Genomic DNA, 12,937 nt, shown 5'->3' with positions numbered 1-12,937 from the left:
CATACCTTCATAATTTACTTTGTTTAGATTTAGGACCCTAGTTTCGGATTGATGATGTAGCTCTAATTTTAAGGTAATGCCCCCTTGGTGCCTGAAAGATGCTATAGGCGTAGGGAAATGAGGGAAGTGTTTGTGAGGACAGTACTCATTGCAGAGTGTGCAAATAGCAGCAGAAGGAGATTCGTGGAAGTGTGCTCCTGTGATTGGAGGAGAATGATTGGGAGTGGGGAAGGCTTGTTAGTGTTGGGGCTACAGTTGGTGTAGGGTTAAGCAGAGAGTAAGAGAAATGTGAGTAGGAATCTTACCATAGCAGCTCTTGTCAGTTCATTGATTTTTTTTGTGGCATTGTAGCGAGGTCTTAGGTGCTGTTCTCCTTACATTGACCTGATCTGGCACCTCTGCCTACTGATGCTAGGCTCCACTGAACCCACCTCCTTCCTCCTGCCTGCCATCTCCACTTTGCAGCACTGAAACAAATTTAATATAACCAAAATGCACCTCCCCTTTAAAAGATGCAGGCTGTCTTTAAATGAAGATGAGAAGAGGGCCGAAGATAGATCTTTGGAGGACTCCAGAGAAAATGGTGCAATGGCAGGAAGAGAAGCCATTTCTGAAGATGCTCTGGCTACGATTTGATAGATAAGAGTGGAATCAAGCAACGGCAATCACACTGAAATGGACAACAGAGGAAAGGTGTTGGAGAAGGATGTTGTGGTAGATCGTGTCAAAGGCTGCAGAAAGGCGTTGAAGGATGAGGAGAGATAGTGCACCATGATCACAGTAACATTTGTAACTTTGATTAGACCCATTTCAATGCTGTGGCAGGGCCAAAAAGCTTGTTAGAGAGATTCAAACATGGAGTTGCTGGAAAGGTGTGCATGGATTTGGGAGGCAACATCACATTCAAGGACTTGAGAGGAAAGGGAGGTTGGAGATTGGGGAGTAGTTTGCAAGGACAGAGGGGTTGAGGGTGGGTTTTTCAGGAGGGGTTGATGATGGCTGTTTTGAAAGGGAGGGGGAACCATTCAAAATGACAGCTAGGATGGGAGCCAGGAAGCAAAGTTGGGTGGTTAGTAGTTTAGTGATAATGAGGTCAATGGAGCAGGAAGTGAGTCTCATGGACAAGATGAGCTTGGAGAGGGCATGAAGGACGATCGGAGAGAAACTAGAGGATTCAGGGCTAGGGCATGGGGGAGCCAGGGGGGAGATTATGCTTGGTGGGCAAGGGGAAGGTCGGGGGTGGGGGGGAAGCAGCAGAGGTCACTGAACGAATGGTCTCAATTATACTTGATTTCTTACAATCTTAAAATTATACATTGTACCTGAGCCATCTCAGGTGGTATAAAATCTTTAGAAAGACTAATGTGATCTTTGGATATTTCCTCAAACTCATACCTTAGTGATTGATAAAGTAGGTATGGTGGTCTTCCAATGACGATCTCACTCCAGATAATGACATTTTAAGAATCAGAAATCTTGGGGACAATCCTCAGGAACAAAAACATTTTTAAAAATGATCACTGTAGAGGAGACTTGTTCAATATGAAATGAAATGAATGCACAGATAAATGCTTCACTGCTACAAAATGAAAGACAGATAAGGAGAGAAACTGAAGCATTGAACCAACAATCTAGGCCAAATACATGTTCCACAAAATGTAGATTATACAAGAGTTCAGCTCACAATGCAAAATATGAAGGCTAATATAAGCTACTTCACATATGAAAGCAAGCTGGTGAAGATACCATCAAATCAGCTCAGAAAATAATGTCTCCATGTAACATCACCTCTTTAAATTGTAAATAAATATTTAGTGTACTCCCTCTTTTAGTTCACTTTTGATCATCTGTTGTTCCTTTACCTGTTCATAGAACAGACCTTGCTAGAATTGTTAATCCATGACAGATTTCCTGCTAACTTTATATGCATGTTTTTATCCCCATCTTCCCCATTTGGTAAGAATTTTAATAATTTGCCAGGCCAGAGGCAAATGCCTGGCACCAAGATTTTTTCACTGTGCCTAAAATATTAAGATTGTTTTGAAATGTAATAGGCACAGTCGCAACATCAGTGCCTGTTTAACCCTGAACTGAGCTTTAAACCCCATAACCCACCACCATTACTGCAGAAACTCTCACTTATGTCTTTGTTAACTCCCGGCTCAAGTTCTTCAATACTCTCTTCGCTGGCCTCTTAAGCTTCATTCTATATAAGCTATAATTTGTCAAAATTCTGCCATCCATATTTTATCCCACACAAAGTCCCACTTCTCCATCACCTCTATCCTTGCCAGCCTCCATTGGTTGGCACAGGCAGCGCAGCACAAAAACCTCCGTCGGCCAGGAGCACAACCCTAAGTTCCATTCTACATAAACATCGTCAACCGCGTCCGATTCCCCCCAATCAAGTCCTTTCTCCTTATCATCCTTTTCTTTGCCAATCTTCAATGGCTCCCTATCCCCTAACATGTTCAATTCAAAATTCTTGTTTTACTCTATGAGTAGAGTCCTTGATGGTGAAAATTCTACAGGACAGAGCCAGATTGATGTACCAAATTAACTCTTCTCATTGCATAATCTATGTTCTTTTGATCATGGCTGCTTCCTTGAAGAGAAACGAAATTCTAACATAGAATGCAAAGATTTAATATGAAGAATGCAGAGAACTGACTCTGTACCTTCATTTAATGGAGAGTTGCTGACCATATTAGCTCACAATCAACACATTTTAAGGGAGTCATTGGGCTCGATTTTGAAAGGGCAGCGGGATGGTGGTGGGGGGTCAATGAGCGCGCGGGTAACCTGACTACGAAAATCTTACCATTTCCCACGCGATCACAAGTTAATTGATGGCCCTTTACGTGGCTTCCGGGTTTGCCGTCTGAAAGCTATGCAGTGGGTGGACTGCGCACACGCTGTCAGCTGGAGCGACTCTGTTTAAAGGGCAATTGCTCCAATGGCTTTTGCTGCAGCAAACACCAAGAACACACAATATGGAGCAATAGGGGCAAGGCTGCTCTAAGGTTCAATGATGCCTCTCTGCAGCAGCTACTGGCCGGAGTGAGGAGGAGGATGGAAGTGCCCTGCCTCTGCCACCAAGGAGGCCTGGCTCAAGATGGCAGAGGAGGTCACCAGCAGCAGCAACATCTCCCACACTTGGGTCCAGTACAGGAAGCGTTTCAATGACATAATTAGGTCAGCAAAAGTGAGTACACTTATTGATTCTCCTGCATTCCGTGTCGCACATCACCCCCCACCCCCCAACTCATTCTGCACTGCCAAGACTAATCCATCACATCACTCCTCACACCCACTTAAGGCTCATCCTCAACTTACCTGCACTTCTTCAGCACTTCCTCACCTCCCCATTAGTCACCCCACCACAACCACTCACCCCAATCCTCATCCAATGTGATGGCTCTGTCTCATACTCACCCTCTGATGCATCTCTTTCACGGTCAGCCTCACCCAAAGCCATGCATTCTTCGGTTGGCCACTTCACCATCACTCACTCACACATCTGTTCTTTCTCCCCTTCTAGGAGAAGGGAGTGCAAAAAGCATGCGAGAGGGCGAGGACTGGAGGGGGGGGCCACAACAAGTAGTGGTCCTCACAGAGGTGGAGGAGGAGGCCCTGGAGATCAGCCACACCCTCGAGTGCCTGTCTGTTGGGGATGCCGAGACTGGCACCCCACAAAGGTCTGGTGACACAACTTTAACATTCAGCACACACAACATGAATTGATGTTAACAATGATTGAGCTGTTGAACACCTCAGTATGCTCATCGCAACATGACACATCTGTGATGATGCTTAATATTGCCTTCTGTTCTCTTACAGGTCATTCAATGATCGCAGTGATAGCAGAGGGCGATTCCTCAGAGGAGCTCCAGGCCTCTGAGGGCACACCGTCACATCTTAGTGAGCCATCCACCAGCGCACATACTCGGTGGGGTCCTAGTAGTCATTTAGTTGGGTTGGCACCTGGTGAGTCACCACACAGACACTGTGAGCACGAGGTGAGCACGAGCAGACATTGGTGGCAGGGGGAGCTGTGGAAAGTCCGCGTCAGTGGGCGCACTCCTCTCCAGCCTCCGCTCAGCTGGACGCAGATGCTGAACCCTGGGGGCCATCCTTTAAAAGGAGAATGATTGGGGGACAGCAGCACATTTGCAAGGTACTGGAACAGGTGCTATGTGCACTCTCCACAATAGCGCAAAGGATGGAGGAGTCCAACTCCTGCATTAGTGGAATGGTGGCACAGGTACAGGAGGGAATCTCTGAGATATTGTCACAGGGACGTGTGCAACTGTCTGAGACAGTGTCGCAGGTAAGTGCGGGAATGTCTGCAATGGAGAGAAGGCTAGCCTCCATTGAGCTTCAAGCACACTCAGGCCCTGACAACGGCCGTTCAGACTCAGGGTGAACAACATTCTGCAACCTTGAACAGGCTGACAGATATTTTAAAAGTGGCCTTACAAGGCATCACACATGTCCTCCAAGCTGTTGTCCAGCAGGGTGGTAGGAGTGATGTGGGCCTGGCCCAGGAGATGGATGATGGCGAAAGGGGACGCCACTCAGAGTGTTCCCACATCTCACCCATTGCTCCCCTCTCAACCAGTACCCGCAATGCTGCCTCCTCTCCAGGTGGCCGAGTTGGAGGTGCCCTCACGGGCTCCAAAACCCAGAGGGTATAGGCTGAAAGCATCTAAGCAGTCAGGGCTTGAACATGAGCAACCTGCCACTATCTCTGCTGCAGCCACAGGGGATGCACCACGTAGAAGTAGTAATAAGAGAATGGCTAAGGTTTTGTGATCATGAAAGGTACGCACAAGGGTGTTTGACAGACTGTCATGTTTATCATTTATATTTCTTTTTTGTTATATTCACATTAAATGTTTTCATTCTCACCACTACTGCCACATCTTGCCCATTCTTGACTGGCTTTTGTAATGGGGCCCTTTCATGAGGTTCACCATGAACGGCGACACTTGATGCCATCTAGTAGATCACTTTACAGTGGGTGTATGTGTAGTTGCAGGACTGTTTTGTGCAGGGAGGTGGGGATGGGAGGGGGCTGGTCTTTCCAGGTGGTGTGAGGACTGGACTCTTTACACGTTCTGATGTTAGAAGAACCATTTACAAGTGGCACCCCTCTCTGTTGTGCCATGTTGTGCAGGACACAACACACTACTATAATGCGTCCCACTCTGTCTGGTGCACTCCTCCAGAATGATCAAGGCACCTAAATCGCATCTTGAGTAGCCTACAGCATGCTCAATTGTAGACCTGGTGGCGATGTGGCTGTCATTGTGTCGACGCTGTTGCTCGCTGATGGGGTTCCTCAGAGGTGTCATGAGCCACGTGATCAAGGGGTATCCCTTGTCCCCGAGGAGCCAGCCATTAAGGGTGTTTGGTGCGTGGAAGAGGGACGGGATGTTGGATTCACTCAGGATGAAGGAATCATGGCAGCTGCCAGGGAATCTGTTGCACACATGAAGGAATCTTTTGCGGTGATCACAAACAAGCTGAGTGTTGATGGAGTGATACCCCTTTCTGTTGATAAACAGTCCTGGCTCGTGTGGAGATGCTCATATTGCTATATGAGTGCAATTGATTGCACCCTGTTCCCGTGGGAAGCCAGCCTCAGAGTGGAATCCCACTGCCCTTTCCACTTGGCTGAGGTTGTCCTTGGGGAAGTTGATGAACTGCGAGGCTCTGTGAAACAAACCGTCAGTGACCTGCCTTATGCACTTGTGTGCAGATGACTGGAAGACTCCGGCGATGTCACCGGTGGCACCCTAGAATGATCTGGAGACGAAGAAGTTGAGGGCAGTGGTGACTTTAACAGCGACAGGTAAGGAGATGCCAGCGGGCCCAGCCAGGAGCAGCTCGGCATGAAGGAGGCTGCAGATGTCTTCAACCACCTGGTGACTCACTCTGAGCCTCCGTATGCACCGCTCCTCAGAGAGGTCCAAGAAGCTGAGCCTTGGTCTGTAGACCCTCTGGTGAGGGTAGTGCCTCCTGCGACGGTACTCCCTCTGTTGTTGCCCTCTGTACTCGTGCAGGTCCCTGTGGCGCAGCACTGTGTTGTGGAGCTCCAAGTGGCGGAAGTGCACATCATGCCTGGCGAGGATGGTGATGTTCCCCGTCCTCGGATGTACTGGTGAATGCAGCCATTGCGCCCCCCCATCCTGATGGTGTCAGTTTGAGGGGTTCCAAAAAATTGGTAAATATGTGTAAGCAGAAGAATTCTGAGTGTAAGCCAAGAATTTTCAGACTAAACACAAAGATCTCTCAGCCAAAAGTTTGCCTGAGACACCTGAGTGCCCTGCTGCAATAATTTACCTTTTATCCCCATCTGTCAAACAGGCATTTAAATGTCCAACTGGCTGCTGGCTGAAACACGTCTCCTTGAACATGGAATGTTTCCCACAGCACAGGAGACACGCTGAGGCTGAATTAAAATCGCACTCCTGCCTCAATCTCCACAAAATTAATGATCTAAACAAGATCAACGATGTCAATAAGTGGTTTAACTATCATCCTGCTGGCTTTAATTGCCGGCGGGACTTCTGGATTCGTGAAGCGCACGCGCACACAGGTGCGTCTATGGCAACCCTGGAAGTCGGCAGTTTGGAGCCAGCTTCCAAACCCGCTCGGGATTTTCCTGATTTTCGCAGCCACCCCCCCTCCTCCCCCAACATACCAGCAATTTGATTTTAAAATTGAGCCCATTATCTTAGTTTCTCTCATTCTGTGCAGAGGCACCTGTCAGTGTTGTCCCATCCTCCCTTTTGTTTGTTCTGGCACTGAAAACACTGCCAATGGCAATTCTGCACCACCCTTATCAAGGGAATACATGGCAGGAAGTGAAAGCAGAAACTCTGCATGTATACCGATTATGTGCTTCTGCTCATTTCCTACTCCAAGTAATCCCTCCCTGCTCTCTTTGACCTCATCACCTGATTTAACTCATTTTTAGTTTGCAAAATTAGCTGCAGCAAGTCTGAGGCACATCGCTTTTCAAATTGCACTTTTTTTTTGCTAAAGAAGAAAAACAATAGAGTGCAATAATTTGGATTATATTGCAGTCCTAACTTTTAGCCTAGGAGGCTACCTACTTATCGTTTGAGAGAGCAGTTTAAATTAAAGTAATCATAGCTGATAAATTTTTGTTGGTGATACTAATGAACAAACGTTTAATGAGTTTGTATGATATTTCTTTGTCCATTATTTTAATGGAGGTGTTAACCTATTTCAAATAAACAGTTTGACACCTCCATTAAAACAGCAGACAGCCTAATGTCATATGAATGCATTTAAGTACTTGTTCATTAATACTGCAAATAGTAATTTCTCGGCTTTCATCACCATTTTCCCCAATTGCTATCCATATAGTCTCTCTGATGTAACTTGGAGCCTGATTCTAACTTATTTGGATCAATTAAACGCTCAAATAATTTTTTATGCTATTCCAATTATTATTGTAAAATTAGAGTAGATGCACACACTGGATTTTTTTTTTGATTTGTAACTTTCTCCCTCTCCTCCTAAACGGATTGACTCTTTGCTGGGGTACTGTTCCAGTGCCAATCACCCTCTGGTACTTTGTCCAAATGCCCATTATAGACATGTGAGCTTTGACAATCAGTTTTAGCAAGCAAATCAATGACAGGTGGTATCACAATCCAATCTCATTCTGATCACATCCCCATCCGATATATGTATAAAATTTACAATGCGGTCCTTAGTTTGCAACTGGTGTCCACAGTCACATTGGGGGTGATTTTAGGAGGCAAATGCAGGTGCGTTGGGGGCGGGGGGGGGTTCCGAAAATCGCGCAATTCCTGTTCAGGTTCAGAAGCCGGCTCCAACCCACCGGCTTCCGAGTTTCTCAGGGACCCACCTGTGTGCACACGGGCGACCTGAAAACAGAAGTCCCGCCGACAATTAAAGCCAGTGGGATGACAGTTAAAGAGCCAAATGTACCTCATTGAGATACTTAAGGCACTTTACCTGTGACCGAGTAAGTGATTAGAAAGATTTTTAACTTACCTGAGCGGCTTGCCCACCACCTCTAAGGGCCGGATCAGGGAGAAAGAAACTGAAGAAATTAAATAAAAAAACACGCAATGACGTTAAAATACTAAATGCACCTACCTTTGAAACCTGCTCCGATGTCCCCCTCGTCACCATCCCAATGTCACCCCATGTCCCCTCGATCTTCCCCTCTCTCCCCCGATCTTCCCCTTTCCTCCCCCGATCTCCCCCCACCGATCTCCCCCTTGATCTTCCCCTCTCCTCCTGCCCGGTCTTCCAGTCCAGCGCCGTTTGACGTCTGGCTCTCTCTTTCCCCCTCCTCACGTTGCAGCTCCTGATGGCAGCCAGCCTGTCAATCAGGATGGCTGCCGGGCGCGAAACCCAGAGAGGATGTTAATCATCAGCAATCAACGTGCGATTGTGTCGGAAACGGTAAGTTTGGTTCATGTGGGTTTGCCACGTGCCCAATCCGCCCCTGCCCCCCCTGCTGCCAACCCGCCTCCCTGTTAATATCGGGACCATTGTGCATTGTCTCTCATCTTTCCAGAGGTGTAAGAAATGATTGCATCTGCCATCATTTCGCAAGTCTTTTCCAGATGAAGCTTAAAAGTTAAGTTTCTGTTCAAGGCTACACGTGAGTATTTTGGATAGGGCTCAGTTCGGGCCCATTGGCTGCAAAAGGTGACACTAAGTAGTTCATTGGGGCAAAGTTGTCATTACTTAAAGAATTCTGCCATTAACTTCAGGTCGATAGAGAGGGTCTCACCTATGGCGATAAGGTCTTTACCTTGTGTCACAAGGCTGATGTTGTCAGCATAATTGAACTTTGCGAAATTGTGTCAGGTAAGTCACTAATATAGATGTAGAATAGTGAAGGAGCCAGCACAGATCCTTGAGGTAGAGCATCATTGAGAGTGTGTGCTCTATTGATCTGCTCATTCTAAAGGACACAGTATCTATAGTTACTCAACATTGTGGCCAAGAGTTGCATAGAGCTACCACATTTGATGACCCTTGAAGTCTTAAGCAATAGCGCTTATCTCTATACCGTGTTGTCGGCAGTGGATAATATCAGCGCTGTTCCAGTTTTTAGATCACCCTGGAAGCTAGCTTAATGTTACTCATAATGTTGAGATCCTGGTTGCAGCAACTTCACCCTGGTCTGAAACCAACCTGTTCCTTTGGAAGTTCTGATGAAAGGTCATTGATCTGAAACATTAACTTTGTTTCTCTCTCCACAGGTGTTGCCTGACCTGGTGAGTGTTTCCAGCATTTTCTGTTCTTATTTCAGATTTCCAGTATCCGTAGTATTTTGCTTATGTTCCTTTGGCACTATAACCTCAAAGGTAGGGGTGAGATGGACCAGTAATACCCTCTCCATTAACTTTCAAATTGTGGAGAGGAGTGATAGTGGGTGATAGATGGCAGTTGATACTTTCCCATATTTGAGAAGGGCAATGATGCCAGCTTTTTGGAATATTCCCCATCAAGTGGGACAACAACCTTCACACGGTGCTCCTGCTACATGTTATTTATTAATACAACAGATGTCATCAAAAGGCTACCAGGCATTGAATTTTGACCTCCCAGTATGAATAGCAACCAGAAATTTGTCAAGAGACCTCATCTGGTATTCACACAAATTCAATCAGGAGCAGGGGCTATAGCTGCTTTCCCCCTCCCGAACCAGGGGCAATGAAGCAAATTAAAGCACTCCCTAACCAGGGGCAATGAAGCAAATTACCACTCTAATGTAAAAATACCACCACTCTAAAGTAAAAATACTCAATTGGAGGAGGACCAATTTCAATGGGATGAGAACAGATCTGGCCTGGGTAAATTGGAATCAAAGATTGGCAGGCAGAACTGTAATTGAACAGTGGGCGGCCTTTAAGGAGGAGCTGGTTCGGGTACAGTCTAGGCACATTCCCATGAGGCAGAAAGGTAGGGCAACTAAAGCCAGAGCTCCCTGGATGACAAAAGAGATAGAAAGTAAGATGAAGCAGAAAAAAGGGGCGTATGACAGATGTCAGGTTGATAACACAAGTGAGAACCAGGCAGAATATAGAAAGTTCAGAGGGGAAGTGAAAAAGGAAATAAGAAGGGCAAAGAAAGAGTATGAGAATAGACTGGTGGCCAAGATAGAAGGGAATCCAAAAGTCTTCTACAAGCATGTAAACTGTAAACGGGTAGTAAGAGGAGAGGTGGAGCCGATTAGGGATCATAAAGGAGATCTACTCATGAAGGCAGAGGGGATGGCCGAGGTACTAAATGGGTACTTTGCATCTGTCTTTACCAAGGAAGAAGATGCTGCCTGAGTCTCAGTAAAGGAAGATATAGTTGAGATACTGGATGGGCTAATAATTGATAACAAAGAGGTACTAGAAAGGCTAGCTGAAATTAAAGTAGATAAGTCACCCGGTCCGGATGGGATGCATCCTAGGTTGCTGATGGAAGTAAGGGTGGAAATCGCGGAGGTACTGGCCATAATCTTTGAAACATCAGTAGATACGGGGGTGGTGCCAGAGGACTGGAGAATTGCAAATGTTACATCCTTGTTCAAAAAAAGAGTGTAAGGATAAACCCAGCAACTATAGGCCAGTCAGCTTAACCTCAGTGGTGGGGAAACTTTTCGAAACGATAATTTGGGACAGAATTAACAGTCACTTGGACGAGTGTGGATTGATTAGGGAAAGCCAGCACGGATTTGTTAAAGGCAAATCATGTTCAACTAACTTGATAGAGTTTTTTGATAAGGTAACAGAGAGGGTAGATGAGGGCAATGTGGTTGATGTGGTGTATATGGACTTACAAAAGGCGTTTGATAAAGTGCCGCATGGTATGCTTATTATCAAGATTGTGGCCCATGGAATAGAGGGGGCAGTAGCAACATGGATACAGAATTGGCTAAGTGACAGGAAGCAGAGAGTAGTGGTGAACGGTTGTTTTTCGGACTGGTGGGAGGTGTACACTGGTGTTCCCCAGGGGTCTGTGCTGGGACCACGGCTTTTCTTGATATATATTAATGACTTGGACTTGGGTGTACAGGGAACAATTTCCAAATTTGCAGATGACACAAAACTTGGAAGGGTAGTGAACAGTGAGGAATATAGCGATAGACTTCAAGAGGATATAGACAGGCTGGTGACATGGGCGGACACGTGGCAGATGAAATTTAACATAGAAAAATGTGAAGTGATACATTTCGGTAGGAAGAATGAGGAGAGGCAATATAAACTAGAGGGCACAATTCTAAAAGGGGTACAGGAACAGAGAGATCAGTGGGTATATGTGCACAAATCATTGAAAGTGGCAGGGCAGGTTGAGAAAGCAGTTAAAAAAAGCATACGGATCCTGACCTTTATAAATAGAGGCATAGAGTACAAAAACATGGAAGTCACAATGAACATTTATAAAACACTGGTTCGGCCACAACTGAAGTATTGTGTCCAGTTCTGGGCACCGCACTTTAGGAAAGATGTGAAGGCCTTAGAGAGGATGCAGAAGACATTTACTAGAATGATTCCAGGGATGAGGGACCTTAGTTACGTGGATAGACTGGAGAAGCTGGGGTTGTTCTCCTTGGAACAGAGACAGTTGCGAGGAGATTTGATAGAGGTATTCAAAATCATGAAGGGTCTAGACAGAATAGATAGACAGAAACTGTTCCCATTGGTGGAAGGGTCAAGAACCAGAGGACATAGATTTAAGGTGATTGGGATCTGGAATGCACTGCCTGAGGGGGTGGTGGAGGCAGATTCAATCATGGCCTTCAAAAGGGAACTGGATAAGTAGTCGAAAGGTAAAAATTTGCAGGGCTATGGGGGAAAGGGCGGGGGAATGGGACTAGCTGGATTGCTCTTGCATAGAGCTGGCGCGGACTCGATGGGCCAAATGGCCTTCCTTGCTGTAACCTTTCTATGATTCTATGAAAGCACCACCACTGCTGCCCTAATTGAGATCAACTAAATTAGCTGAAACCAGGGATCAAACCTGGGACCTTCCTGATCTGTGTGGTCCAGCTACTCACCAAATAAACTCTGAGGCACTGGGGAGTCATTGCACAAACAACAATTTAAGAATCAGTAACATTCACTACTATCACAGTGTCTATTCATAATTCTGCTGCTAATGTCTTAGCATATTGCTACTACAGGCACTATTGACAATAACTGGTGAGATGGTTTAGAAAGGTGTGGTGATTTAAAACATCAAGATAATCTTTATGATATAGTCTCTGAAAAAGAAAGAGGTGAAAATAAAACAAGGTTTATGCTACCATCTCTGAACTTAAACCTAAGTCCAACTTTCTTGTCCCTTTTCTCCACCACCTAATTCAAGGCACTGACTTCTGTTGGACTATCATTCAACAGGTGCCAAGCACCATTTAGTGACTGTTCAAGCAGCCATTCTTCATACAGAAGCCTAGACAGCTAGTGTCGGCAGGCTACTCTCCATAGGGACCTATTCTCGCTCAACAGTCATATACATGCACTTCCTGCTCAGGAGCAGGAGCCCTGGCTGGATTTTACCCTTTAGCCCAAGGGCACTGATGCAAAAAGTGGCACTCACACTGCCATCCAAGTGAGATCAGCGAACTCAGCACATAAGAGATCCTGCTTCCTTCTGGTCTGCGTGGTTCTGTTTTATACTGTCATTTTTACCAACTGAACCAACACTGAATCTTTAAATCCAACTTTAACTGAAGTTACAGAAAGCAAATTCCAGATCAGGAAATGCTTATTGTCCTTGGACCTTATATTCCTTTTCTTTTATCAACTAGACATCGAGACCTTGTAAACCAGCAAGAACCTACAGAACCCTCAGTAGATGACTCACTGCTGGTACTGTGGTATTTTTATAACAAAGAGACAGCAAGAAGGAAAAGGCTCCA

General features: G+C 45.8%; 2 long non-coding RNA genes across 2 annotated transcripts in view; one reads left to right on the top strand and one right to left on the bottom strand.

The window, feature by feature from the left end:
* The window catches only part of LOC137334422 (uncharacterized), a 35,436-nt gene that overhangs the window by 21,991 nt on the left and 508 nt on the right, over positions 1–12,937 (bottom strand). Inside the window, exon 2 of the long non-coding RNA XR_010966144.1 lies at positions 1,396–1,488. This is a non-coding gene — a long non-coding RNA (uncharacterized lncRNA). The remainder of the gene's footprint in view (positions 1–1,395; positions 1,489–12,937) is intronic.
* Positions 5,800–12,854, top strand: LOC137334423 (uncharacterized). Its single transcript, XR_010966145.1, has 3 exons — positions 5,800–5,857; positions 9,285–9,299; positions 12,827–12,854. It is a non-coding gene; the product is annotated as an uncharacterized lncRNA (long non-coding RNA).

This window comes from Heptranchias perlo, chromosome 17 (genome assembly GCF_035084215.1).
Source record: "Heptranchias perlo isolate sHepPer1 chromosome 17, sHepPer1.hap1, whole genome shotgun sequence".
In the NCBI taxonomy this organism is placed as follows: Eukaryota; Metazoa; Chordata; class Chondrichthyes; order Hexanchiformes; family Hexanchidae; genus Heptranchias; species Heptranchias perlo.
The sequence above is the reverse complement of the archived record's forward strand: the minus strand, read 5'-3'. Positions and strand labels throughout refer to the sequence as shown.